Raw genomic sequence first — 26,292 nt, forward strand, 5'->3', positions numbered from 1 at the left:
TGAACAGTTCAGTGATAGGGTGGGTCTCATCAGAACCGCCAGCAAACCAACACCTACAACGATGGTTCAGGTATACAAGCCGACGTCGCAAGCCGAAGATGAAGAGACAGAGAAAGCATACGAGAATGTTGAACGGGTAATTCAGTTCGTAAAGAGAGATGAACACTAGCAGTCATGGGAGACTGGAATGCGCTTGTACGAGCAGGATTAGAAGAAAGGTTACGGGAGAATATGGGGTTGGTACTAGAAAAGAAAGAAGAGAGAGACTAATTGAGTGCACCAATAAATTTCAGCTAGTAATAGTGAATATTGCGTTCAAAAATCACAAGGAGGAGGAGGGTGCAGCGCGGGAACTTCCTTATTTGAAACGCGCGGCAAACAGCGGCTGTTAGCCGGCCGCTGTGACCGAGCGGTTCTAGGCGCTTCAGTCTGGAACCGCGCGACCGCTACTATGGCAGGTTCGAATCCTGCCTCGGGTATGGATGCGTGTGATGTCCTTAGGTTAGTTAGGTTTAAGTAGTTCTAAGTTCTAGGGGACTGATGACTTCAGATGTTAAGTCCCATAGTGCTCAGAGCCATTTGAACCATTTTTTGGTTGAATCCTCTTGGGTCGTCGTTACTTGAGTACAGATTGCATCTTGGAGTTTCTCCCAGAGCAAAAAACCCAGTGGCTTCAAATCTGGCGAATGCGCAGGCCAGCTGATAACACTTTCACGTCCTATCCGGTGATCAGGAAACAGCTGGGTGAGCACTTTCCTAGCCCCAAGCGAGTAGCGAGTCGGGCACCCATCGAGATGGTACCATATATACTTACTTATTTCAATAGATACTTCTTCTGGTACAACCGGTAGCACTTCGGTACTGTGCATATCTTTCACTCGTTAAGGTTTCTCCAATCAAGTAACAATCAATGACGTAGTCACCCATAATTCCGCATCAAGCGTTCGCACTCCATTGCTTTTAAAAGCCAGTGCGGAGTATCAGTCGCCGAATAATGCAATCGATAAAGAGGTTTATTTAAAGAAAGAACCTATTGTTCTGACGTCCGTCATAACCGAGCCACAGAATTCTGTGCGTCTCCTGCAATCCAGCTAGTTAATCTGCTGGCGGAGTGACACATGATACGGACAGACGATGTTCGTGAGCGAATTACGAACAACGCCGAACTAACTTATTCCAGAGGCAACCGCAGTTTTTCTGCAGGTAACGCATGTATTACGAGCAACCATTGCCAGAACATTTCAATGGCTCCACTCGTCGCAGGCTTCTTCCATGTCCCCTGCGTAATATTCCAGTGCTGTTCCAATAACAATCTTTTGCACAGTCACTGAGTTGTCATTCTCTTTGGACACCGTCTGTCAGGTACCTTTGTGCGTACAACTCAACCGCTCTCTCCGACTTCCTGCCTGTGTAGCGCTCGACACGAATGAACGACACAGGCAAAAAGAAAGGTACGTTTCATTTGTGTCCCTTTTAAATCGGTATCACGGTGATGCAAAACACCTCTTCCCCTTTATCAGAAGTGACATATTTCCTTATATGGATATGAAATCATTACCTTCCGCAAAATGCAGTAACCGGTTTCATGTTCGAAACAGATAAATCCTAAGTTCTAAGTATTGTCAGTCCTCCGAAACTACTAACCAGATTCTGAAAAGAGAAACGCCGTAGAATTCGTTTTACTGAAAAAGAGACTTTGCCACCGATATATCTGTAATTAATACAACTATGAAAAAGACTAAACGTCGTCATAGCTGAGATGGCTGAAAACAGTACGCTGTTGTAAACGCTTCCGGAAATGGCTGTACCACCCTGTGTATTTAACACTACGGAAGCGAGTGGGCCTGGAGAATGCCATTACACCGTCACCACACAGTGATCCAATAATTAATTACACCGATAAATAAATTGAAATGATATGTCAAACGCGCACAGCTGCTTCATGCGGTTTTGGTTTCCGTATTTTGTTGCACTTGTAATATTCCATTCCAGAAGAGCAATACAACTGTAATAAAATTCCTTCCCAACTAGTACGCCACGAAATTAAACACCAAACAATGTAACGTGCAGTTTTGGTTTCTGAATTCACCAATATTGCGCCTCTTGATTAAAATCTGGAGGAAATAATTACAAACTTAATTTTTTTTATTCGTTTCGTTTTACATTTCCAGCTCGTTGTCTGAGATCAGGTTTGTTATGTTATGATCGAAACACTTTTCTCTCGCTTTTTCTTCATTTATTTACGTCGAAACAGCTTTTTATAAGAATTGTCACAGCACTTTTATAGAATGAAAATAAAGTATAAACTGACATAAGACACAACATGTTTACAGGCCAAAAACAAAACACACACGGACCATGCAGTTGGCACGCGACACCTATATTTATAAAAATTTAATTACAATAATTTTCTAGTTAGAACATTAATTTTGACGAAATTATGTATTCCTAGAAACTGAGAAATTAGAGTTACTACAACCTAACATTGGTTATTTAAATCTACTTCAATTTTTCGAAATAATGTACTATTTAAACAAAATATTTTTGCACAAAACAAATTATTCTTTCACGAGCGACCTGCTTTGGAATCACATGGCTAGCACTAAGCATCAACGACCGGACGCTTTGTTTATAATAAGCAGTGAGATGTAAGATAATTAACTCGATTAGAGTTATTTCGCGGCCAACTGTCGGAAAGAATTTCCAAAGAGTGAGTAAAAGCCTGAGGTCCACAAGCAGCAACAATTCTCGCCTCACGATCTTTGTTGGATTCTAGAGAGTGCGCAGTACTCAGTCCATTAGCTGTTCTTGTGTTCTGAGGAATACTCGAGCGTTATCGAGGCATTTTTATTCGTAAACAAAACGAAATCAAAATGTAATAAGTAGGCAACTAAATCACACAGTAGACTCAATACATACGTTTTTCCTAGCCAAGAAGTCAAATATAAATTTCATTAAGATTTTAATATACGAAGCGAAATCATTAAATGGTTCAAATGGCTCTGAGCACTATGGGACTCAACTGATGTGGTCATTAATCCCCTAGAACTTAGAACTACTTAACCCTAACTAACCTAAGGACATCACACACATCCATGCCCGAGGCAGGATTCGAAATTGCGACCGTAGCAGTCGCACGGTTCCGGACTGCGCGCCTAGAACCGCGAGACCACCGCGGCCGGCGCGAAATCATTAAATCAATATACTCTAGCCAAGTAAATTCAGCTTTAGATTGTATTCATAAAGATAAGATTGTAGCAATTAATTCTCTTACTCATGTAAACCTCCAAAAATACTTCTGTCACTGAGGTAAAAAGAAAAACAGCACCGTCTAACTTTTGTTCTTTGGTGATTATCGTGTCAGAGAGGGAAATATCGTAACTACTAAGCATAGCAGGCTCCTGAAACTTCAACTTAAGATATCTTTTTTTTTCGTGCCCCGATGAAATAAAGCCTATACGTTGTCCCAAACTACGCTTAAGTTACCTATGAAAAACCCATGAAAATTTTTAGTTTTGGAGATTAGCGTGCTCAAACAGACAGGCGGAATTTTTAAAAGGAGTCTTATTATATTCTGTTACATTCCCTACACCACCTGCAACAAGTTTTGGAAAGTATTTTTAATGTACAGACAAGAAGTTCGTACAGTTTTATTATTAGTATAGATAAGTGGATAAGATAATGTTTCAATTGAAGTATGTTCATATTAATATTAATAGCTTTTGACTGGGTACAAATCTTATGCAGTACAACTTTATATACATCACAATGTTATAATTTTTCTTGAATTAAATGTTTTTAACAAAACTAACTACATGTTGTATTCAGAAGACGAATAACTAAATAACGAGTGGTCAGGTTTAGTCCGAAAATCCTAAATAAAATTTTAACTGTTGCTGGGATGTGCCGATCACCTATTACGTATTTAATATGCTATATAAGAGAAAAACAGTGGTATCTGAATGATTAGCTCCTATCTTTGTTTCCAGCTACCTTCCCCTTCTGAAATAAACGTTGAGATGATGAACTTTATTGCTGTATGTTGCATATAAGTATTGTACTCGACTACAGCTCAAAAGAAGTACTAACTAGATGCTGAATGATTTGCATGACCCAGAGAGCGATACCAGGGGGCAGATGAAGATTTCTAGATTTTTCTTTTGATAGTGGTCCAGAAAAATTTGTAGGCTTCAAGCGTCTGGCATTCCAGTCTTTCGGTCATTTCCATGATGCCCTTCAGTGAGTCATTCTAAGATATGACTATTCGCAATGCTCTTCTTTGTAGATATCCAACAGCCCCTATTTGGTATGGGCCCTGCACAACTGAGCAATATTCTGGGAAGTGATACATAAATGTTTTGTATGCACTCTTCTTTGCGAACTGACTGCATTTTCCCAGCATCCTACTATTGAACCAAGGTCTGACGCCTGCTGTACTTAAGATCGAGCCTATGTGATCGTTCCATTTCGTATCCCTACAAATTTTCGCACCCAGATATTTGTTTATATAGACTGAGACTAATTGCGACTCACTAATATGTGATCAGGTTACAACTTTCCTGCGAGTTGTGAAATGCGCTGTTTTACATGTCTCAGTATTTAAAGCAAGCTACAAATCCTTGCGAAACTTTGAAATCTGATCATGGTCTGGCTGAATATTTGTGCAGCACTTTTCAGACAGTACTTCATAATAAAAAAAGGGTATCATATGAGGAAACTCTAATGTTTTTGAGCGATGTGAATAAAAACGAGATGTAGCTACGTCTTGATAAATTTTAAGATGTATGTAAGTTGTACGTGAATAAACGTAGTAGGTTTTAATATGATAATATGTATCTTGGGTTTTCCGAACGGCCTAGATTTAAGCTGTGAATAAAGAGTAGAATCTAGTTTTCACACTGAGACACATCTAAGTTATTCGTTGACGATGAAGGGGCATCTTAGCTCTTAAGCACTGTCCATCAGTCTGTGTCATGGCGATGTTCCTGCCGGTCAGACGTGAGAAACGTTATGTAAGAATGCAGAGTCTCGCGGCGGTAACATGAAAAGTTATCAGTTTCGGAGGGCTGTTACTAGATGTAAAGAGCTGTTACGATTTGAAACGGAAAATGTGGACTTTTTATCTGCCAAATTTTTACTAATGTTTGATGAAACACTTGGATTAGCCCAGAGATGTTCCGTTGTGTGGGCGATCCTGAATTCCAGACTGGTGTGGCAGTGAATTTCGGAGCTGACCAGTATGAAAACAGTGGACGGTGTCATGGATGAGACGGCTTTAAAAGTTCACGACAGGATTCGATTCCTCTCTAAAATACAGGAAATGAATACGGCAAAGTTAAACTTGCAAAATGTATTTTGACTGCCAACTGTTACATTTCACCCATATGGAAATTAAGAAACCAGCGGTACATGATGACGAATACATCAGTCGCAGAGGTTATGCCTCTATTAATGTGTAGGCCACCGTAGACGCTGATATGAAATTTACTAGCATAAGTGCGGAATGGCGTGGTAATGTGCATGATGCTAGAACATGGAGACGTAGCCCAATTAGATATATAATTGAGGGTACAACAGGGATGCTTGCTTAGCTGGTGATTATGGGTATAAAATACCTCTATGGTTAGTCACTCAATGTGAGAAAGCAAGAAATGCCGATCAGCGACGACTCAGTTTGGGCCATGCCAGAGAAAGAGCGCTAATAGAGAGCTCATTTGGTCCATTGAAGCAACGATTTCCGGTCATCGGTAACGGTGCAAGACTTTTCTTACAGAGAGCCCCAAACCAAAAGCAACTTATGCTGTACTGCATAACGTCTATAAGCGCCAGAAAGATCTCTTAGAGTATCGATTGGAGGACAGGAAAGATACAGAAGAAGAAGAAGAAGAAGAAGAAGACTACAAAGAAAGTGGTTGTGTTGATGAAGACGAGCGTACCAAGAGGCAGGTGGGAAGCAGTGGAAGGAAGGTTCCTGGTAAACAGAAGCGGCAGTAAATTCACGTATTTATTTAGGTGTTTTTTTCATGGTTTAATAGTGTGCTACTCAAATGTAATAAGCAACATATAAGCAATGTAATTATAATAGAGAACCACATATTTAGCAGAGACCAAGCAAAATATACACATTGTATTTTTATTTATTTCATCTACAATATAAATAAAGCAATGGAAAGGATACAGTAATACGAAAGGTTTAACAATAAAATATGTATCTTTCATACTAATAGTCCGTTTGAGCAGATTTGTCCTCTGCAGTTTTTGTATCTATACTCGTATTACATTTCCCTCTCATCATTTCTATCGCAGTCTTTAGCAGCGTTTGACACTTGCTTTCCGTATCTTTAAGTTTAATCGGTTTATTTGTTGTTTCTTTCAGATCGGTTTTCTTTTTTATTTGACTCTTCATATCAGTGATCAGGGGAAGCTGAGGGAGGGAGGAGGGGGGAGATAAAGAATAGCTGTGATTTGCAGCGAACAGATGAACGTTGCCTCACAATGAAGGACAAGATTTATCTTGCCCTTGGGTTGTATCTATCCCTATCGAATCTACTTGCATTTTCCGAATGAATAGGATATCTCTAACTAGACATAGTTTCTAATTATTCACTTCACAAATAGTTGGCGTCAAATCTAGGCCCTAAAGACTACTAAGTACACTCTATGTTTTATCCACATCACTCTTTATTACACTTAACTAACAGATCAGTGAAACACAACAGTAACAGCAAGTGTCCAGGACACTTCCCTGGGGCACTCCCGAAGTTACTTCTACAGCTGTTGACGACTCCTCATTCAACATAACATGCTGTTTGTTGTTTACCAAAAGATCTTCAGTCCTGTCACTAATTTCTTTTGATACCCTTATGACGATCCTTTCTTTCTATAAATACGCTTTGGTATGGTACTGACTCAAATTCTTTTCGTAAGTCGAGAAACACTGCATATATCTGACTGATTTGATCCATGCCAAGTGAGAAATATTAGAGTTGGGTTTCGCTTCCTCAATATTTTCGGAAGCTGTGATGGCTGCCATCGAGGAGCTCATTCTGTTCGAGATACCTCATTACGTTTGCGCTCAGAATAAGTTGTAAGACTATCGAACAAATGGCTGTCAAGGATACCGGACGCTGTTTTGTGGATGACGTCTCCTACCCTTTTTCTAGGTAGGTGTGACGTCTGCTTTCTTCCAACCAGTTGTCGCAGCACCGACTTACCGTCCGAATTGACCTGTGGGATTTTGATGTGCATCATTGTGGTTCCAACAAGATAAAAACGTTTGCCGTGGTTACTTGTCGGATGCATTTAGCATTTATAATGCTGTGCATATTATTGCATCGATCAGAGAAACGCCGTTTATTGGATGTGCCTCTTCTGATATGTCTCCGACAGGCGTTCCGGCACCTGCCTCATGCGGCCGTCATTTACGGCGTTGACGAACTGTTTTGTTGCTTGTCTGCTTTCTTCTTTTTTCCCAATAGTCACTTTCTCCCGTACAGCCGTTACTTTTTTGTGCCTAGTCTGATGTCATCTTTCGTCTTTACCGCCATCTGCTGGACTCACTTTCCACTTTTGTTTTAAGGGAAAGTTTGAAAGATGACTGTTGCGTTACTCGGCGCGGGGTCTACGCTGCAGTGAAGCAGTACTGACACACGTAGCTGCCGGTAATTTCTCAAGGCAAGACGGATGGGCGACACGCTAACTGGTAAGATTAAGAAGCAGGCATTAGGAGGAAGGTGCTGCTGGACCAGCGCGTAAGTCAGTGTAAACTTCGCGGTCCTCCGTGGGAGATATGATAAGGCTGCAAAGCGAGCAGTCAGCATCACGAGAGGTGACGGAACCGACGACGTTCAATAGTTATTCTACGTATTTTATTTGTTTACTTAACACATGATTTTCTAAAACAGCAGAATAACGACGTGCATTTTAATACCATAGGCTTTTGCCTAACTTGTGTGAGTGATTGTTTGTTGTCATGCTCGTGTAAGGGGGGGGGGGGGGGGGGGGGAGGGGGGCAGGGCAGAAGGGTTGTGCGATCAGCGTGAAAAAAAAGAAAGACACTGTTTGCTAGGAGACCCCAATGGATTCGTTCAGCCACCTGATTCGAAATATTTTCACGAACACTGCCGAATATCAGGCTCGAAATCTGGGTTCTGTGTCGTAACCGTATACAAGAGGTGACAAAAGTCGTGAAGTAGCGGTACGAACACATACAGACGATGGTAGTATCTCGTACAGAAAGTATAAAAGGGCAATGTATTGACGGGGCTGTCATTTGCACTCAGGCGATTCATGTGAGAAAGTGTCCCACGTTATTACGGCCGCTCGACGGGAATTAACAGACTTTGATCGCGGAATGGTAGTTGTATGTACACGCGTGGAACATTCCGTATCGGAAATCGTTAGGGAATTCAATTTTCGGTGATCCACAGTGTCAAGAGCGTGCTGAGAATACCAAAGTTCAGGCATTATTTCTCATCACGGACAACGCAGTGACGGTCGGCTTTCACTTAACGACCAAGATCATAGGCGTTTGCTTAGAGTTGCTAGTATTTTCAGACAAGCAACACTACGTGGAATAACTGCAAAAACCAAAGTGGCACGTACAATGGACGTGTCCGTTAGAACAGTGCGATGAAATTTGGCGTTAATGAGCTATGACAGCAGACGACCGATGCGAGTGCCTTTGATAACAGCACGACATTGCCTGCAGCACATACACTGGGTTTGTGACCCTGTCGGTTGGCCCCTAGACGAGTGGAAAACGGTGATCTGATAAGATGAGTTTCCATTTCAGTTGGGAAGAGCTGATGGTGGGGCCTAGGTTGGCGCAGACCCCACGAAGTAATGGATCCATGAAGTCAGCAAAGCACTGTGCAAGCTGGTGGTGGCTCCACAATGGTGTAAGCTGTGTTTGCATTGAGTAGACTGGGTCATTTGGTCCAACTGATGCGATAGAGATCATTTGCAGCCATTCATGGATTTTACGTTACACCAACCAACGATGGAATTTTTATGCATAACAATGCGCCATGTCTCAGGCCCACAACTGAAGAAAATTCTGGACAGTTCGAGCGAATGATTTGGCCACGCAGAGTTCCCAACATGAATTCCAACGAACATTTATGGGACATTTCATGCGCAAAATTGTGCACCGGTAACAATTTCGCAATTGGAGACGGCTATAGAGACAGCGTGGCTCATTATTTCTGTAGGGGACTTCCAACGACTCGTCTAGTCCATGCCTCGTCAAATTGTTGCACTACGTGAAGAAAAGGAGGTCCGCTACGATATTAGGAAGTATCCCATGACATGTCACCTCAGTGTATATTGGTTCAGTCTACCTGAGTATGGTGAAAGTTTTAGCGTCATGTTCGTGCCATTGATGCCAAAGTACATTAACAAATACACATCAAGCTGATCTGACGCTCAAATATATATTGAAAATTTTCCAGAATGAGATTTTCACTCTGCAGCGGAGTGTGCGCTGATATGAAACTTCCTGGCAGATTAAAACTGTGTGCCCGACCGAGACTCGAACTCGGGACCTTTGCCTTTCGCGGGCAAGTGCTCTACCTACTGAGCTACCGAAGCACGACTCACGCCCGGTACTTCTTTCAGAAGTGCTAGTTCTGCATGTTTCGCAGGAGAGCTTCTGTAAAGTTTGGAAGGTAGGAGACGAGGTACTGGCAGAAGTAAAGCTGTGAGTACCGAGCGTGAGTCGTGCTTCGGTAGCTCAGTTGGTAGAGCACTTGCCCGCGAAAGGCAAAGGTCCCGAGTTCGAGTCTCGGTCGGGCACACAGTTTTAATCTGCCAGGAAGTTTCATTGAAAATTTTGTTTGTTTGCGGGAACGTATCTGCATTCCTGCTACACATTGAAATCTCCGCGACAAAGTATCGTATATATATTAATGGAATATCGTGCAGAAGATAACAGAGAGAAGGTCGAAATATTGAAGTGGGTCTCCCGAAATTCTGTTTCATCGTGAAATATCGTAAACACAGACCCTTCTTTCAATGACCGCACGAAAGTCGAATGAGATGATATTGAGTTAACCAATCGCGGAATAGAAACTACAGTCGCTTAGAAATGGAAAACATCAGGATCAGATGAGATACCTAAAAGATTCTGCAAATATTATGCGAAAGAACTTGTTCCCCTTTTAGCAGCATTTTATAGTAAATCGCTGGAGCAGCGACTGGGAAAAAGCACAGGTCATTTCCGTTTTTAAGAATGGCCTTAGGACAGATGCATACAATTATAGACCCACATCGTTAACATCAATCAGTCACGGCGAGAACGTGGCCACGATTTTGTCAAAGGGCAGGGGAGAGGGGGGAGTCCGATTTGTTTAAGATGACCTTAAAAAAGGCACCATGCATTTGGAACCCTGGGGACCCATCTTAAGGTGCTTTAACAGTCTGCATCAGTTTTTTCTGTTCTCAGATTAGGTTAATTTAGGAGATAATTTACTGTCTTTGGAGCACAGCGTTAGCACACATCTTTATGTGCATTTATAGACTTACGTCCATATGAGTATATATGGTCACTCATAGTGTGCTTGAAAACCATGTGTGCACTATCGGAAACAGTAAGGTGTTTTTCGATTTGTCTTAGTTTTGTAAACTTATATTCACAATGTGCCACTTTTTAATACACCATTGGAATCTTACCAGGACCAGAATTAACCTAAATCTGAGAAAAGAAAAACAAAACTGGTGTTGACGGTTAAAGCACCTGAAGATGGGCCCCACGGTTCGAAATCCATCGTGCATTGAAATAAAATCACGATTCTGATTGAATGTGGTTGTTCTTCATTTTACGAAAGTAACACGGTCACGGAACACACTCTGATAACTATGGAATCTTAACATTGATTCACGCATTAATTTCAGTTCGACTTTTATTGCATGCGAGCTCATGAAGGAGTTTATATTCATCTACGATAATATGGTTTTATAGTCTTTGGAGCTCATAAGCTCCTTTACGAAGTACAACGTACGTTGTCGTTCATATTATGTTTACTTAGAGTTGTGACAGTTGGACTCACTGTTCCAAGGATATTACTTGGCTCTGAGCACTATGGGACTTAACTGCAGTGGTCATCAGTCCCCTAGAACTTAGAACTACTTAAACCTAACAAACAGAAAGACATCACACGTCCATGCCCGAGGCAGGATTCGAACCTGCGACCGTAGCGATAACGCGGCTCCAGACTGCAGCGCCTAGAACCGCACGGCCACTCCGGCCGACAGGATATTAATAATGTGACGTTTCACAATAGAATATTTTCTTGTAGAAAAACTTTAAGCCATGATATATCGCCATTCCACAAATGAGCCATATTTATGCGAAGAAACATAGCACAAAACGACGATCGTTAGCTGCCTTCTAACGTAGATATGGCTTTAGGAATCTCCAAAGAGATACTCAGATCGTCTTCGATGCAGCTCCTTTTAATTTAAGCATAGAGGCAGCATCTTTAAGGAAATTGAGATGTCTCAGGAAAGAAAGTGATTAGGAGGGAATTGGCTGTAGCCTATAATAAGGGACCAATCTCGGCATTTGCCTGAAATGAAAATGGAAACCACAGAAAACCATATCCACAGTTGACGATGGATGGGTTCGAACAACTCCACCTCCTGAATCCAAGGAGTGCTAGCTCGTCACCTCGGCGCAGAACTACCCCAGTCGGTGAAGTACGTTATTCATTATTTTCAAATAAAATAAAATGTATCACAAAAAAGATGGAATTCTGATGCATGTTTTTCATTTGATTGTTCATGTTTCGTCATTTGATAGCGCATGAATGCATTCATTTTAATATTTCATTGTGCGTGAAACTTGTGTCTTTAATTATTGTAGGATTACGCGAGAGTAAATATAGATTTTGGACGAAAGGCGAGGGGATGCAGGCGCATCGGCTCGGACGAATTCAAACGGCCCGCTGAAAAAATCCTTTAGAAACGAACTATAGAATGTGTTATCATGTATTACTTCTTCTCTCCAAAAACCTCTCCCCAACGTTCCATATAGGAAGCGGTTTTCATAACTTAGTACCGCCAGTATGACCAGATTTTTTGAAGAAATGCAACCATCGCCGTTTGGATGATCTTTTACTTGACCAGCGAGATTTGTGGACGACGCAGTCAAATCCAAGAGCACTGATTTTAGTTTAATGTTATTTGCAATGATGCGTACCTCTCCACTTTCATTTCAAAATACTGAAATTTTTCAAACACGAAGTTCTACCAGTCTTCAAATAATGAGTCTAGTGTTAACATTAAACTGCTAAAGACGGGTAATTAAGCTATTATAGTAGAGCGTGCATACAGTGTGTTCGGAAATTCCCGTTAGAAACTTCTAGGAATCGTAAAGGGGAGTGAGTATATACTATTTTGAATAGGAACCCATGTCAGAAAACGTACCGTTTCCGTTCTACGGAGGTTTCAGTCCAGATGTTTAACTCATCCACTTCTGCTTGAGGAATTGAATTAGATGTGACTCAGTGCAACTGTTAGGTAACAATTCGAAAGGGAACGTAACGAGACATTTGTCACTTAAACACGTCTGTTTCTATGAACACTTGAACATTACGTGTTTACTTGTTCAAAACAAAAACAAAAACGCGCATATTGTACGTACAGAACAGTACTGACTCATTACCACAGCGGCTCGATGTGGCGACCACCAATGCTGTTACAGACATTGTTTCAACGGAGGATATTCTGATACTCGCTCTCCATTCCACCTGCCCTCTGCCTTTCCATAATAAAAACCATATCGGCAAGCTCTCGATGCGAACACGGAACCATGGTGTACAACGCCTATCACATGCTCTACAAGGTGAGTCAGCAAGAGAAATGAATCGGACACAACATTACTCGTTACTATGGCAGGAGAGGGCGCTAGAACATGACGTTTGGGGAACAGAGCACCCTCTAGGGGGAAACCATGCATACTGTAACTATGGCTGCATGGTACATCGCGTAACAGACCGCGGCCTCTGTAACTAAGTATGATTTAACGGCAATCGAAGTGTAATTGGGGGCCTTAGTACTCAAAGAACGGCCTATCACAGTCGAGGAGAAAGTGGAAAAAGTGATGGATCAGTATTCAATTTCCTGTGCAGTATTTGGTCGCTGCTTGCTTAGTTCTACGACTGCTCCTTGTCGCACTCCCCAGCCCGAAGACTGGTTTCCGCTGGGATTCGTGACATATATCACATCCATTCAAACAGCTGCTAAAGCGAGACACCAGCAACATTTTTCAGTTCTGACATTCCAATTCACATGCTTTTTTTAGAGCAGTAACTAGAAAGGAGGGAAGAAAGATGGGGTTTAGCCACCCGTCGACATAGAGGTCCTAATGACTCTCATTGTGTCAAGGATGGGAAAGGAAATCGGTCGTGCCCTTTCAAAGGGCACCCTCCCGACATTGGCATGGAGCGATTTGGAGAAATCAAGGAAAACCTAAATATGAATGGCCGGACAAGGGTTTGGACCGTCGTCCTCCCGAATGCGAGTCCAGTGTGCTAACCATTACGCCACCTCGCTCGGTCTCTAATCAGAGTGAACGTGTGCCGAAGCAATGGAAACGTATGGAGTCATCATAGAGTTGAAATCTCTCTGGAGTGAGCATTTAGACAGGCAGAATTGATTTTGTGTTGTCAACAAACATTGCCGACGCGGTCACGTGATCACGGGACGACGTAGGTTTGCCGTAATGCATCTTATAAATTTTGAATATCATTTCATTTCTAGTACAGACAGATTCCCTTCGTAGGTGCTGTGAATTTGGTAAAGATGTTTTGTAGACACCGTAATAATCTGCATTTGATATCTGGAATAAAGTGGGCTCTTAAGCTTTGAAGAGCAAAATAAACGGCCGTTAAGTCACGACACCATCACGTCAGCGTGTATTTTCACCGTCCGTCCCGTCAAGTCACGTCATTTCGCCTAGACCAGTATCGAAAGGCAGAAGTGAGGTTATGAGTCACAAAAAAGTCAGAGTATAGTATCGGAATTGAGGACCTAACAACAACAAAGTTTATTAATGACCAAAGCAAACTTCATAATGTATGCTCTTGATCAGTTTTGTTTGGCAAAGTAATGAGAAGTGAAACGATATTTCAGAACATCGATATCCATTTGCTAGGGAAAATATATACATACAAACACATCAGACAACAGCTATAAAGGAATAAATGGAGTTTGTTTCTTCCTTACGTAACTAATAATATCATAAACAACTGTGTTTCTTTCCTTTATTAGAACTCACCTTTTCACTTACAATGTTACGTAATGAAAACTACTTAGTCAACTTAAGTTCGTATTTGGGTACACTGTGGATGTCAGCTCTGTTCTCTTATTGTAAAATCTAAATAATATTTCGCTTTCAGATGTCTGACATCGCTTGTGTAAGAACACTCAATGGAAAGAATATCCAAGTCGTCCTGGAACACCGGCCAGAGTATCCGAGCGGTTCTAGGCGCTACAGTCTGGAACCGCGCGACGACTACGGTCGCAGTTTCGAATCCTACCTGGGGCATGTATGTGTGTGATGTCCTTAGGTTAGTTAGGTTTAAGTAGTTCTAAGTTCTAGGGGACTGATGACCCCAGCAGTTACGTCCCATAGTGCTCAGAGCCATTTGAACCATTTTGAACCATCCTGGAACATTTGCAGTTTACCACAAAAACAACAACAAAAACAAGAGCGAGAGCGGCGAAAATAGGTTAACTTACGATATCAGCAGATGACAATACCATAAAGACTTTCTTTCCGAGAAAACTGGACGTCTCGTGACGTGACATGACGGTCCGTTGACGACCTCTGTGAATGCCGCCGTCTGAGATGCATTGTGGAATGTTTTGACGTGACGCGACGGCCAATGTGAATTGTCCTTAATCAAAGAGCTTCCTCCTGACATCACATGACAATTCCAGCTAAATGTTGACGACAACACGCCAACAACACGTCGCGTCACGTCAAAACATTCCGCAATGCATCTTGAACGGCCACATTCACACAGGTCGTCAACGGATCGTCATGTCACGTCACGTCACGTCACGGGACATCAAGATTTCTCGGAAAGAAAGTTTTGACGATATCGTTGTATGCTGATATCGTACATTAACCTATTTTGCCGCGCTCGCTCGTGTTTATTTTTTTTATTTTTTGTTGTTTTCGTGGCAAAGAGCGTGACAAAATATGTGACAGTAATGTTACACACTTATTGCAATTTGTGCCCATTGTATCCTCGCATGGAGTGCGGAAAGAATGATTGCTTAAACATCTCTGTGTGTGCTGCAGTTAGTTTAATCTTGTCTTCACGATCCCTAGGGGAGCGATATGTGAGCGGGTGTAGTATATTCCTAGATTTCTCTCATATCACTGGTTCTTGAAAATTTGTAATTAGGCTTTCGCCAGATAATGCCGTCTGCCTTTAAGCGTCTACCAGTTCAGATATTGTTAAGCAACTCTGTGACGCACTTCCTAGTCTCTCACATACAAACACACACACACACACACACACACACATACAAACACACACACAAGATGTACAACTTTTCTTTCGCCGTTTGCCGATAGGTGGCGACAGTGGTAAGTAGCGGTCGAAAGAAACAGAGCGCAGACGTCAGGCAGTTACTTACTATCAGAAACAGTCTTGACCACAATTATTGGACCGTTTTCGACCACTACTGCGGTCATCTTCAGACCAATGAGTAAGAACCTCCTGGTGGTAAATCACTAGTGATTTAGTTCCTTCTTTCTGAATCTTGCCCATAGCCTTGAGACGTTTGGAAATGGCTTGCTATGTCACTCCCACTAATCGTGCCACTTCTTCTTGAGTTTGACACTAGTCTTCACTCAGCAATGTCTCCAATTCTGCATCTTTATATGGTTCAAATGGCTCTGAGCACTATGGGACTTAACATCACTAGTGATTTACCACCAGAAGGAGGTTCTTACTCATTGGTCGTAGAAACTGGTCACCGTTATAAGTAAATTGTGAGCAAGACTGTTTTTTATAGTAAATATTTGTAACACATTGGTCACTGTTCAGTCCCACAATGTATTCAGAAGTAAATAGTCAAGCAGTTACCTTGGACCTCAGTCAACATAGCCTCATTCAAACATTAGTCGATTTGTGGCTGGACCTCAGATGTTAAGACCCATAGTGCTCAGAGCCATTTGAACCATTTAAAGATGCAGAATTGGAGACATTGCTGAGTGAAGACTAGTGTCAAACTCTAGAAGAATTGGACGATTAGTGGGAGTGTCACAGCAAGCCATTTCAAAACGTCTCCAGGCTATGGGCATGATTCAGAAAGAAGAACTTGGGTCCCGGTGTGAGCTGAAACCAAGAGACGTTGAACGGCGTTTGTGTGTTTGTGAACAGTTGCTTCAGAGGCAAAAACGGAAGGGATTTCTGCATCGCATTGTGACCGGGAACGAAAAATGGGTCATGACGATAACCCTAAACGCAAAAAATCATGCGGATATCCCGACCATCCTTCCACGTCGACGGCCAAACCGAATATTCACGGCTCCAAGATCATGCTCTGCGTTTGGCGAGACCCGCTCGGCGTCGTTACTATGAGGTATTAAAACCAAGTGAAGCAATCACAGGTGCTCGCTATCGAACGCAACGCAATTAATGCGTTTGAGCAGAGCATTAAAAGACAAACGGCTGCAATACAGCGAGAGGCATGATAAAGTGATTTTGCAGCACGACAACGCTCGACCCCACGTTGCAAAAGAGGTTAAAGCGTACTTGGAAACGTTAAAATGGTAAATCCTACCCCACCCATCATATTCTCCAGACATTGCTCCCTCTGACTCTCACCTCTTTAGATCAATGGCGCATGGCCTGGCTGCCCAACACTTCCGATCTCATGAAGAAGTCACATATTAGATCGATTCGTGGATCGCTTCAAAAGTTGAGCAATTTTTTCGAGGCGGGTTTCGTACATTGCTCGAAAGATGGGAGAAAGCAGTGATCAGCGTTGGAAAATACTTTGAATGACACATGTGTAACCAATTTGTTTCATTTATGCCTCAAATATTGAGGAAAAAACGGCGGAAGCAAAGTTGTACACCTTGTATATATGATGTGACGACCAAACATCCATTCTTTCAGTGTTGTTGCACACCAAGCCCAATCTCTTGCGGGAATGCGAAATGACGAGAGAGGGGGTTCATGGATAGGCGACGCTACGCTGGTAGTGTGCAACGGGCTGGGTATTTGTGTCGGATGGAAAACGTGCACGGATGGCCGAGGCGGTAAGGAGACCGTTCGCGTTAAGCGGGAGATCAGTGTACGAGTACCCGTTTGGCACAAATTTTCATCTGTTACATCGATTCATTTCGATGCCCAAATATGGCAAATGTCACTGAAGGCGCGCGGCTAGCTGGGTGTGCGAAGTCTGGTTCAGTTTCGCACCAGAGTCAATAATTACACCGGTGTAGCTATCTAAATGTTTACAGAAATATTTCGAGTTCCGTTACTGCGCTGGAAAATGTACGTTGCGGATAGTCACACACGACTCTATCCCTTTCTTGCCACCTTCCTCTGATAACATCAAAAAACACGAAACAGGGATCCAGTTCAACGTCGACAAGTCAAAAGGCGCACAAAACCACAACAATAACATTTTCATGTGAACGAATGGGATTTATTGTTTCCAATTAGGTACCGTCTAGTGCTCTCCGCAGATGTACCACCATCACTAACTAGCTAATGCTCACGGCCGAGTCATGTTACGCCGATTAACGTTTCCCATTAAAACCGCATCAGAACGCACTATGTGAGGTGGTTGTGTCAGCAAATGGCCGAAGACGTTGTGAGGAAGAAAAGGTGTGTGTGAATGCTGAATTGTGTCAGCAAAATATGATGAGGATAGAATACGAAGCAAGATGGAGACTGTTTACTCTGACGGTTTTCTTGCTATTTGCGTTGTTGAAGTACTAAGCTTTTATAAAGATTCTTTCATCTGTTACCTGCATATGAGAACCTGCTCTGAAAATGCGTCATGTGACTTGTGACGTTACACCTAGAGTTATATAGACGTGCCACGATTTCATATCCAGATAAAGTGGAAAATTCTGAGCTAGTTTTACACTCTGCTAAGCCGTCCAACGACTACTTTCGCGCGGGCCAGAGTCGCCGAGCGGTTCAAGGCGCTACAGTCTGGAACCGCGCGACCGCTATGGTCGCAAATTCGAATCCTGCTTCGGACATGTATGTGTGTGATGTCCTTAGGTTAGTAAGGTTTACGTAGTTCTAAGTTCTAGGGGACTGATGACCTCAGAAGTTAAGTCCCATAGTGCTCAGAGCCATTTTTTGAGGACTTTCGCGCTCATTAAATTGCTACAATTGCTTAACAATAAAAAAAGGAATAAACAGAATTTCAATCTCGTGCGCCGGAACACACTTCCGAGACTTGTAGTCTTTCCATCTTTGAATAGCATCTTTCTTGATCCCAAGGATACTGGAAATTGATTCTGACTACTGCCAAGGGAGTAGTCCTCTGATGAGGCGGGAAATGATAATATTACAACGTGTTAGTTTTACTTTCCACGTACGTAGACTTGTTGCGGGAAAGTATTGTGTGGAGAAGTATTCGCTCCCTTACATGCTATCATTTAGCGAACACAGCATATCAGAACCGGCACAGTGGAGTATATTTCAGAGTGATCACGGTAAGCGGGTCGCTCTGTGTGAGACAAAGTAACGGAACTTTTATCACCCACGTTCCAGCACGAACGGTGTTCCGACACAGACCTAGTGGCTTGAATCTACAAAGGCCGGCTTTAGTCTCTGCTTCGACCGAATAAAGAGGGTCAACACGGGACCTCTTTGGCACATTGCCACCGAGGCTTAACTACCCAAAAATATGGACTGTAGGAGCCTTCAGATTCTTCGAAGCACGTATCCGCTGTTCCTATTTTCTGTCACATTGATCGCAGGTCGTCTTCTGGAAACTAGTACCTATGGCAAAGTATCTGTTTTAGAAACCACTGTATGTGGCTTAATGAAGATTAAATGGCCCAAACTGTCGACGCCAGATTAATGACCATGCAGGAAACCACTCAAATCATTACTGGTAAAATGGATTCCACAGAACGTTCGGGAGAAAAAGATGTGCCAAGTATGCGAAAATTAACTTCCAGAGAAAACTCAAAGTTTTTTCTTTAAGATACAGTATTTACAGCTTAGCAGTCAAACGCATAGGTGTGCTGATTAAGTGATGTCGCGGGGAACAGCCACTATTTATATCAAGAGAAGCAACTACCCTCTGTGTCATGGGCTATTAATGTCCTTTCTTCGCAATGTCATATGACATTCTGTAACTCTTATGCGAAAGATTATGACAACGATTTTTTCCCCACTGAACAACTGTTCGCCAGTAGGGATGTCAGCCTGTGCGAATAGTCGACTAAATACCGATGCAGTCAAGTACAGGATGAAGCAAAATTCGCGCAATCGGACACAAGAGCACGATACCTTCTATAAGAACAGTACAAAAATATCTGTAACAGAATTTCGTCTCGATGGTATTTTGGTAGGAAATAGACATGGAACAAAGATAGTCCTGCATCACTGTTTTCACATGTACGACAACTATCTTCGGTCAAAAGTGTGTAGGTGTGCTGTCCGCTTACTGCAATTGTTAGTCTTGCGTTAGAATACTATACACCAACATGGGATGTGTGTACTCGATTGTCATTTTTGCTTTGGGAGAAGAGATATAACTGAAGACAAAAGGAAGCAATGCTGGCATTGGACCGGAACGCGTGAAGGGATGTAGTGGCACGGAAGAGAACACAGTAAACGCTTAAAGGCAAAATACGTATTTAAAACTGGTATAATGAAAATGCACTCTCATTTATGTGTTAGTATTTGATAATTGCAGGTGTTTCGTATAAAACCTTTTGTAAAGGCTGTAAAAGGACAACAAAAACAGATATCACGCATCTAAAATTAGAGAAAAACTACAATTAGAAATGGAATCGAGATCTGGAATTCGAGTATTCTAATACATAATTCTTACCAGTGCACGAAGTGGGGAGCAGGCAATTGTACACGTAATTACAGAGTCGACACATTGTCTTTCTTGAAGTCAATTTTCTACCGAAAATAAACAGAGGACGACATTATGTTACAGGCGTTTTTGTGCTGTTAATGTACGTATAAGGAATCGGGCTGTGGCGTGGTTCGGTTCACCTTATGTACGAGAAGATTCTTGCAACCAGCACGACAACGTGTAATCTTAGCTCACTGTCCTGCTGTCGTTAAAGCTATAGGTGATTCTTTTAATGTCATGTAAACTATTAGTATGTAAGGGAATTATTTAAGATTACAGAGATACTATCGTTCCACAACCGCAATACCAGATCGGATACGTCTAACATCTTGTCTGTACCTTTACATAACACAAAATCTTTCTCCGTGTCATTCTCCATCTAAGCCATACGACGATGGAATGCGCTCCCCTGTGATCTGCGTCTTATCCAGAACCACTCAACATTCAAGAGGGAACTCAAAACTTACGTATTAGGGACGGTAGAGCCACCACTGTTGTGCCCCTCTCATCTCTTTCTTTCTCCTCTCCATCATAGCTTCGAATTTTACCGTTCTATTTCTCTTCCTCTAACCTATCTACCTCTTCTATATCTCTTTCACCCCATTCTATCGTCTTATGTCTCTGCTCGATGAGAATAACTCACAAGCTGCAAGACCATAACGAGAAAATTCCCAACTAGCAATAGGACTGACATTCATAAAAGAAAAATATGTTTACTTTCATATACAAAGTCATTACTATTATTATTATTATTATTGATTGTTATAATTATTTTTTTGCTTGTTATAATTATCATTGTACTACTGTTATAATCTCTATTTTTTTGCTTTAACATGAATGCTGTGTAACACGTTATATGTTCTTAATGTTCTGTAGAAACCGAAATTCGCTCAATCTGAGTATACCTAGATAGGTGTAAGAGAGGGCCTGAAGGCCCTAATTTTGCCGGGTAAAATAAATGCATAAATAAATAAACAAATAAAATATCGAAAGGAATAAAGTCAGCTGTATATAGTCTTGATCTACCAATGAACCAACATTTGTCTATGGCTGAGAATGGTGGGTAGTGAGTAAGTGAGCGAGGTCAGATCCAAGCAGAGGAAATTTCTCACCATTACCATCATGCAGTGGGCCCTTCGTGGTGCTGTAAATGTATGTATGTATATTTATTTAATTTCAAGTTATTTAAATGTAAATCCAGTATTTCGAAGGTGTTTCATTATGTTGGTGAGAGTGCGTTGGTTTGGAGACAGGACGGGAGCGCTCTAGGCAATCAGAGCGATCGTTTCCAAAAAGGATACATGGAGAGACGTATGGATGTTGGGGAGGAGCATCGTTTCCGGAGAGGACACGAGGCAGTTCTGAACAGTGCGGCGTGAGGGATGGTCGCAGAATGTAGCAGTTTGCGCGTGGTCGCGAGAGATAGAAATGTTTCGGAGTGCCGACTTGTGCCCTTGTGTGATTTACGTGGCTTCTGCAGTGAAGTCGCAGTCTGCGTTTACAAGTGAATATCTCGCGAGCTATGTTGTTCATAACTAATTATGTGAAGTAGGAATCTATTGTTTCCCTGTTATTCAACTTATATTTTATTTTATTGCTCCACTATCGACACCAATAAGTAGAAACGTCCCCTTAGAACAATTAGTGAATTACTATGCTGATAAACCTCTTACATTATTTGCTTTTGAAACAGCTGAGCAAAACTGAACGTACTCAGACATTACTCTCTTTACTTATTCTGATAAACACTAAACTGACAGACAATATTTTTAGCGCAACGCAATCTGACTTTTAATAATCCCTACAAAAGAATGGCCCTGACTAACAATAACCCATACCTTTCATGAATCACTTACCTCACAAAAATCGTTACTCGAACTACTGCAATACAGCGAGCGCCAATACTGCCAGCTAAATAAAAGATTCTAACTACTGAAGTCACTAACTACTGATAGGCATAGTTAGCAAATGAAAGATTTTGATCAAGAATAAACAATGTATTTACCTTAATAGTGTTCAAAAGTCATAATATATATATATCAGTTCATGATAAAAATTTACTGTCTCAGATGGACACACGTCCAGATCATGCGCTCTCAAAACTCCGGCATCTCTCTCCCCACATCCACCACTGCTGGCGGCTCACCTCCAACTGCGCAACGCTAAGCGCTGTTAACAGCACTACAATAGCAAATTCCAACAATGCAAACCAGCCACAGACTGCACACAGCACAGTCAGTGATTTTCATACAGAGCGCTACGTGGCGTTACCAACATAAAAACCTAAACAGCCTACTTACAAAGTGTTATGCGGAAATACAATGCAATCTCAAAAGTACTTCTGCTATCGTACTCATCGTTTAAAGTCGTTAAGATAGTACCTGCAGATTTTATTTAATTGCAATTTTTCATTTATAAATTTATATGTTACATTCATAATTCGCAATTTCCGAGTGATAGGAACCTACGACCATTCGATTAATGTATGTATTCTTATCGTATACTGCAGACTCAGCAGTATTTGGCGTGTAGTGCGGCAACTGCGTATCCCAGCCCTATACAACGAAATCAGCCAAAACTTTTAATATTTCAACTCTGAGTCAGAGGGTACGTGGTTGAGGGCCATATCATTTCATCATTTTCGTATTGTTTGAAAGCCCGCAGGTGCCAGAATATCTTGGAAATTCTGAGAGAAACTTAAAACGTGGCCCAACCCTCGTACGCTGAGGAGATATACACTCCTGGAAATTGAAATAAGAACACCGTGAATTCATTGTCCCAGGAAGGGGAAACTTTATTGACACATTCCTGGGGTCAGATACATCACATGATCACACTGACAGAACCACAGGCACATAGACACAGGCAACAGAGCATGTACAGTGTCGGCACTAGTACAGTGTATATCCACCTTTCGCAGCAATGCAGGCTGCTAGTCTCCCATGGAGACGATCGTAGAGATGCTGGATGTAGTCCGGTGGAACGGCTTGCCATGCCATTTCCACCTGGCGCCCCAGTTGGGCCAGCGTTCGTGCTGGACGTGCAGACCGCGTGAGACGACGCTTCATCCAGTCCCAAACATGCTCAATGGGGGACAGATCCGGAGATCTTGCTGGCAGGGTAGTTGACTTACACCTTCTAGAGCACGTTGGGTGGCACGGGATACATGAGGACGTGCATTGTCCTGTTGGAACAGCAAGTTCCCTTGCCGGTCTAGGAATGGTAGAACGATGGGTTCGATGACGGTTTGGATGTACCGTGCACTATTCAGTGTCCCCTCGACGATCACCAGAGGTGTACGGCCAGTGTAGGAGATCGCTCCCCACACCATGATGCCGGGTGTTGGCCCTGTGTGCCTCGGTCGTATGCAGTCCTGATTGTGGCGCTCACCTGCACGGCGCCAAACACGCATACGACCATCATTGGCACCAAGGCAGAAGCGACTCCCATCGGTGAAGACGACACGTCTCCATTCGTCCCTCCATTCACGCCTGTCGCGACACCACTGGAGGCGGGCTGCACGATGTTGGGGCGTGAGCGGAAGACGGCCTAACGGTGTGCGGGACCGTAGCCCAGCTTCATGGAGACGGTTGCGAATGGTCCTCGCCGATATCCCAGGAGCAACAGTGTCCCTAATTTGCTGGGAAGTGGCGGTGCGGTCCCCTACGGCACTGCGTAGGATCCTACGGTCTTGGCGTGCATCCGTGCGTCGCTGCGGTCCGGTCCCAGGTCGACGGGCATGTGCACCTTCCGCCGACCACTGGCGACAACATCGATGTACTGTGGGGACCTCACGCCCTACGTGTTGAGCACTTCGGCGGTACGTCCACCCGGCCTCCCGCATGCCCACTATACGCCCTCGCTCAAAGTCCGTCAACTGCACATACGGTTCACGTCCACGCTGTCGCGGCATGCTACCAGTGTTAAAGACTGCGATGGAGCTCCGTATGCCACGGCAAACTGGCTGACACTGACGGCGGCGGTGCACAAATGCTGCGCAGCTAGCGCCATTCGACGGCCAACACCGCGGTTCCTGGTGTGTCCGCTGTGCCGTGCGTGTGATCATTGCTTGTACAGCCCTCTCGCAGTGTCCGGAGCAAGTATGGTGGGTCTGACACACCGGTGTCAATGTGTTCCTTTTTCCATTTCCAGGAGTGTATGAATTCGCGGTGATCAGAGTTTCCACCAGTCAACTGCTGAGGGAACGTGGGAAGGGTAGTCAGCGGAAACTTGCCCAGAAGTCACGTTGCTTGTGGCAAACGCTCTGCCGTCGTGTGGGCAGTGAAACAGTGCGCCCAAGACGTGTGGTCACTGCCCACATACCGCAGAGTTCATAACTCAACAAGCACAACAAATATACTCCAAAAGGAATACTTTCGTTAGTACACACGAAGTATGTTTCAGATACTGGGTTTTCTTTCAATGAGAGGTCATTTCTTCGGCGAAGTCTCAAATGATTGGAAAATGTAAAATGTAATATTTCTGAACAATGGTCTGCCTCAATGGTGGACGTACGTATCTCGTATTGCTTCATTGATCTACAAAGCCGCCTCGTCTCACGTTATATGATTCTTTTGCGGTGGTTTGTGAAAGAGTCCGTCTACGTGGCTCCGTTTACAACTATGGGTGAACTGCGAGCCTCCTAGCAACAGCAGTGACTGCGGGAACTACATACATGCACGCAAAGGAATGGAACGACTTTGATTATCGTGTACGTTTGTCGTGGGTCTCGTGAAGAGCACGCTGAACACTTAAAAAAGCTAAATGAAAACTCGTATCATAACTGTATTTGCAAAAATTCTCCAACGATATACTTGCATGCACTAAAATGGGAGTGTTCTTATGGATATAGAAACTCCCATTTTATAACCTTTCTTTTATACCCACCACTGCTTCTTCGGTGTATAGATGGACTGGTTGGGTGAAAGACTGCGTCGCTGTCTTAAATTATTTTTAATCCTAACACTTCATTCTTATCCTTTCCTTGTTACAATTCCCCATCGGTTCCAGTACAAATTGCACATTACTCGTCTTTCCCTATAGCTTATTCCTATTTTTCTCAATATTTCGAATATCTTGTGTCATTTTACATCGTCCAACGTTTTTCTACGTTGACAAATTCTATGAACGTTTCATGATTTACAAGTCATCACGGCCGTTTAGCCCTAAGGAGCACTCGTGTCACCTATTCGCTCTCTGCTCTCCGTTTAATGTTGACGCACTTGCTTTCAGTTTCACTAATGGTTGTTTTGGTTTTTCTAAATGCCATATACGAGGCAGAATCCGTAATTTTTGGGACTGGTGCTGCCATCTGGAAAGTAGTAGTACTAGAAGATCTTTACACCGCTAGGTGGCGAGAGCTGCATATCTGATGAGTCAGTGTGCGAAGTGGCATTCAGCTGGGAGGACGTGTTGCGTGTCCACAGTGATTTCCGTAATACTCTGTGTTCGGTGTGTGGCGATTTTACGATGAATCCGGGAGCAGAACAGCGCCTGTGAATCAAATTCTGTGCGAATCTTGGGAAATGTTTGAAACCTCCCCTTAGAAATATTTTATAAATGACGGTGCTGGAAAACCTCTACGTTGACTGATTTTCAAACATCTGTGAAAAACTTAACGTACTCAGACGTTCACTAAACTGACACAATATTATTAGCGCAACGCAATATGACTTTCAATAATCCCTACAAAAGAATGGCCCTGACTAACAATAACCCATACCTTTCATGCCGTGCGTGTGATCATTGCTTGTACAGCCCTCTCGCAGTGTCCGGAGCAAGTATGGTGGGTCTGACACACCGGTGTCAATGTGTTCTTTTTTCCATTTCCAGGAGTGTATATTGCTCCATCTCGTCGTATCCTGCCTGTGAAGTCGGCATGTATACCTCAACTATTCGTACAATGAAGGCGTTTACCGGCTTATATGTTAGCTGCTGGTAAAGCATCACTGTTATATTGTAGTGGTCCATGAAACTTCTCCGTTCCTAATGTTTCGTCCAGAGGCGCGGTGAAGATTTTCGGAGGTATTCCTCCTTCCGCTGAGTCTTACAGACTGTCGGGTCGAACGTCGGAGAGAGCAACATACATGCTGTAAAGACGAGGTGTGGTTGTTAAGACATGATTGCAAGATGTAATCCTTTCCAGAGATCAAACTTAACTATCGATGGTCATCTGTCAAAGATAAAACCATCTATCGATTTTAT

The 26,292-nt window shown here is 42.8% G+C and overlaps 1 non-coding gene across 1 annotated transcript; it reads left to right on the forward strand.

Moving 5' to 3' along the window:
* Window positions 1-9,721: 9,721 nt before the first annotated feature.
* Window positions 9,722-9,796, forward strand: Trnas-cga (transfer RNA serine (anticodon CGA)). Its single transcript has one exon. It is a non-coding gene; the product is annotated as a tRNA-Ser (tRNA).
* The last annotated feature ends 16,496 nt before the right edge of the window (window positions 9,797-26,292 follow it).

The sequence above is a fragment of the Schistocerca gregaria genome, chromosome 4 (genome assembly GCF_023897955.1).
Source record: "Schistocerca gregaria isolate iqSchGreg1 chromosome 4, iqSchGreg1.2, whole genome shotgun sequence".
Taxonomy (NCBI): Eukaryota; Metazoa; Arthropoda; class Insecta; order Orthoptera; family Acrididae; genus Schistocerca; species Schistocerca gregaria.